This window comes from Argentina silus (genome assembly GCF_951799395.1).
Source record: "Argentina silus genome assembly, chromosome: 2".
NCBI lineage: Eukaryota > Metazoa > Chordata > Actinopteri > Argentiniformes > Argentinidae > Argentina > Argentina silus.
In genome coordinates, this window is record NC_139656.1 from 5,414,132 (window position 1) to 5,417,985 (window position 3,854).

Here is a 3,854-nt window from a genome sequence, read left to right on the forward strand (position 1 = left end):
TTCTGTCAGGGGGAGTGGGGGGGGGGCAGCCTTGGTGGAGACTAGGGGGAGAGGAGGGGGGGTATGTGGTTTAAGCGTTTGCCGATCACAGCGGTTGCAGATCTATATTTGAAACAGATAATAAATAGCCTGTCAATTCACTAAAGTGATGCGGTGGGAAAGGGGGGAGGTGGGGGGTTGGGATAATACAGACATGGAATGAAAAGGGAGAGAAAGATGAAGATGGGACACAGAGAAAAGTAAGGGGGGGATAGGGAGACAAGAAGAGTGGGGGGTGAGAGAAAGAGAGAGAGAGAGAGAGAGAGAGAGAGAGAGAGAGAGAGAGAGGGGGGGGGTGAGAGTGAGAGTGAGAGGGAGGTGGACTTATCAAGACATTGGGGAAGAAAGAAAGAGAGAGAGTGAGAGAAAGAAAAGAGAGGAATGAGGGGAAAGTTGAAAATCCCCACAGGCTAGTGGAGATGCAGGGAGGTGTGGTTTTGTTCAGTAGCTGCCTGCGTACAGTATAGTGATTATAACCCTTCATAAGAGAAGCACTCAGGGGACTGGCAGTAATGATGGGTCAGAACGGGAGCGCTGGCCCTCTGTCAAACCAACACACACACACACACACACACACACACACACACACACACACACGCACACACACACACACACGCACGCACACACACGTGTATGTATGCCAAAACACACACACACCACACGCAGCACATGGCAGGCCTGCTACGGAGGGAAAAACCAACACAGCAGTCTGACCTTTGGAAAAGGAAAAAAGGGTGGAAGAGAAATGAGAAAAGAGAGAAATGGCTTCCAGCTGATACTGTGGCAGAGAGGAGATGACAGGGTGGGAGTCTATGCCACATCTCTCTCTCTCTCTCTCTCTCTCTCTCTCTCTCTCTCTCTCTCTCCATCTCCTTATGAGACACAGCACAGTGGTGCTCACACAGTGACACTCAGAAAAGACTTACTTGGAAGAAATATTGTATTTTGGTACCATCATTATTCAATAAGGTAGGGGTATGACTCTCATGTATGCTTGTAATATGCTGTGACATATTGTCTGAGGGGACGACTGTCTTTCTCTCTGTGTGTGTGAGTAGCCACATAACCACTTTGAAAATGTCTATAAATGCAAATGCATTGTGGTGAGCATATCTATATTTGTCCTATAACTAGCCCAGCCCCATACATTCCTGTCACACACACACACACACACACACACACACACACACACACACACACACACACAGTCAGTGGTGAGTGTGTCTGCCCTGTCTCACTCTGACTGGCTCTCTCTCAGTGGCCACTGACTGAGCTCCAACATAGGGCTAGGGTGTGGCACCATAATCCCTAAGCAAGGTTTAGGAAGTCAGAGAGCTCTCCACTTGCACTTCACTGTCAAGGATCAGCACCAATCCAGATGAACCTAGTTGAACCTAGTTGAACGAGTCTAACCCTGCATCATCCGAGCTGCAGTCAACACTGCAAACACACTTTGACCTTCACTTACCGGATCGCCCAATGTTTTCATCCATACTGTTGATGCAGTCTTGCTGTCTTTGTGCCTGTCTAACTCATCTTTAACTTGGTTTTAGGACCCAGGGAAGGTGATATAACGATGTGATACAAAAACAGGGTAGTCAGCCCTAAAAAGGTGATACTGTAATCATATTCTGCTTATAATGCTACTTATACTGCTTACACTGCACTACTTATACTATACTGCGCATATACACTACCTGTATATACTGTTCACACTGCACCTTTCTGCTTTTTTGCACTTCTGGTTAGATGCTAACTGCATTTCGTTGTCTCTGTACTTGTACTCTGCACAATGACAATAAAGTTGAATCTAATCTAATCTAATCTAATCTAAAGCAAAGAGTAGTGTACTTACTTGTCTGTGAGAGGGAATTAGACCAGACAACCAGACAAAGAGACACAGAGGAGGGGAGAAACATGAGGGGGTCTTTGAGAGAGGGGGGTGGATTGAGAGGGCTTGTATCATACTGTGGTTGCTGTGGTGATGATTATGACTGTGCTGACTGTTTGGAAACCAGAGACCCCCTGCCTCTGCCTCCACCACCCACCTCACAGCAACCACCCCCATCCACTCCCTCATCCCCCCTCAATACCCCCTACCCCTGCTTCCACCACCCACAAATGTGTCTGCCCCACCACAGCCACCCCCTCCCCCCACCCTCCCCACACACACACACACACACACACCATTATCCCTTTTAAGCAATCACCCCCGACACCCACCCCTCGTCCACCACCATCCAAACACTGACCACCCAATACCACATCCAAACCACCAATCCCTCCCTCGCCGGCCCCATCTACATCTGAAGACCCCAATATCCCCATCTAACCTCCTTCACGTAACCCCCACCCCAACAACTTCATCACCTCAGGCCTGAGAATCCAAAAGCTTCATATACCGTATGCGTCTATGATCAGACATATGGTTGGTTTTCCACATATCTAGCCAACTCAAACTGGCATCCGTGTGTAGCTTAAAGAAAACAAACACACAATGATCCATGTTTATTTACTTGATATGACTTCATTTGTTATGCTCTCTCTGTGGCATTCAAAACCAATATTGTGTGGATAGGAGAAAGAACCCTACTCAAATAAGTATTCTCTTCTCCGATGGGAGCTATGTGAATTCTCACGCTGTTTTGGTCTTTCGGTTAATCTTCTTCAATCACATCAAATATGGTGGACATCTATCAGATATCTTTCTCACACACATTCCTATTGAGTCAGGGCCATTTTCCCCCCCTGGTTCCTACATGACGTGTGGGGCGCTGTGTTAGTACCACCTTCTCAAATGTTGTGAAGCTCATTTTCTCCTCAGTATGTGAAGCGAAGCGATCATCGTGTGGTAGGTCACACTCTCACAATATTGCGGTTTGTTTCTGCACAAATTCTGTACATTCTTGTTAGTATGTGAGACTTTCTCATGTCTTTTGCGGTGCCCTATTCTACTGTACTATAGTAACACGCTTCTCTATTTCAACTGCAGTCCCACAACCCACTAACTAACTAACTAACTAACTAACTAACCATGCAATCTGATAGGCTGTCTGCCAAGCCTGCTGACATGAACACACCACCATCTCTGTCACACCTCCACTGTACTGTAAGTACGAACACACAAGCTCACACACGTGCATGCACGCACACAGACACACACACGAGCACGTGCACACACACCAAAAATGTGTTTCAGGCCAGTAGTGACAGACATGGTAGGGGGACCGAGAAGGGAGGTGGGGGATGGAAAGTCCAGTAAGTAGAGGAAATTAAATCAAAATAAAAGAGGTGTGAGACCTGGGACAGGATGAGGAACTGTAAAATAAGAGCGTCGGTCGCACCCCCTCCCCATTTCCCAACCCCCCCACTCCCCAACCCCCCCCCCCTCCCCCCCTCCCCACTCCCCACCCCCCCGTGACACTGGCTGGAGCCATCTTATATCATCAGACCATGCGAGAACGGCGTGGCTGAGCTAACAAACATAACCAAGCATGATGATGATGTTTTCTAAAGCAATCTTCACGCTTGTTCTGAATGACCTTTCAATGGACAATACCCTCTCTGTCAGACCAAAAGAAACAACCACTCTTCTATTTGTAGAAGCAGATGGAGAAAAAAATACATAGATGTAGTGATGCAGGTTTCAAAGTCTTGGAACAGGGATGAGTAGTAATCTTTAAATGTATTTATAGCTAGGTGAACTGAGCCTTGGCCATCTTAAATCCTTGTCCAAGAATGACATCTGGTGGCCAACACTAACCCTAACCCTTTGATAAGAATGCGACAGAGAACATCTCTGACCAGTTTATCCA